The following is a 326-nucleotide window of genomic DNA, read 5'->3' on the forward strand; positions in this document are numbered from 1 at the left end:
AGCGGCGACCTGGAGCTTTTCGACCTGGTGGAGGAGGTGCCGCAAAACTTCTACGGCTTCCTGGGGCTGCCGCAGGTGAGCGACTGGCCAGGCAGCCGGCTGCCCCCTGCGCCCGTGGGGCTGCCCCCGCCGGTCCTCACCCCCCAGCCGTGCCGTCCCTGCCCCGCCCCCCCCGGGGCCTGTCCGGCCCCCCCCCGCCCTGCTATCTCCCCCCCCCCCCCAGCTCTGCTATCTCTGGTCCCCTGGGGCCTGATCTGCCCCTCAGCTGTGCTGTCCCTGCTGATCCTCACCCCCCAGCTCTGCTATTCCTTCTTGCCCCCCCCCCC

At 73.0% G+C, this 326-nt stretch overlaps 1 protein-coding gene across 1 annotated transcript in view; it reads right to left on the reverse strand.

Annotated features, from left to right (window-relative positions):
- Positions 1–326, reverse strand: part of DNAJC1 (DnaJ heat shock protein family (Hsp40) member C1) — a 176,259-nt gene that overhangs the window by 175,249 nt on the left and 684 nt on the right. The gene's annotated exons all lie outside the window — the stretch shown is intronic.

This window comes from Terrapene carolina, unplaced genomic scaffold (genome assembly GCF_002925995.2).
Source record: "Terrapene carolina triunguis isolate 2854851 unplaced genomic scaffold, T_m_triunguis-2.0 Scaffold84, whole genome shotgun sequence".
NCBI lineage: Eukaryota > Metazoa > Chordata > Testudines > Emydidae > Terrapene > Terrapene triunguis.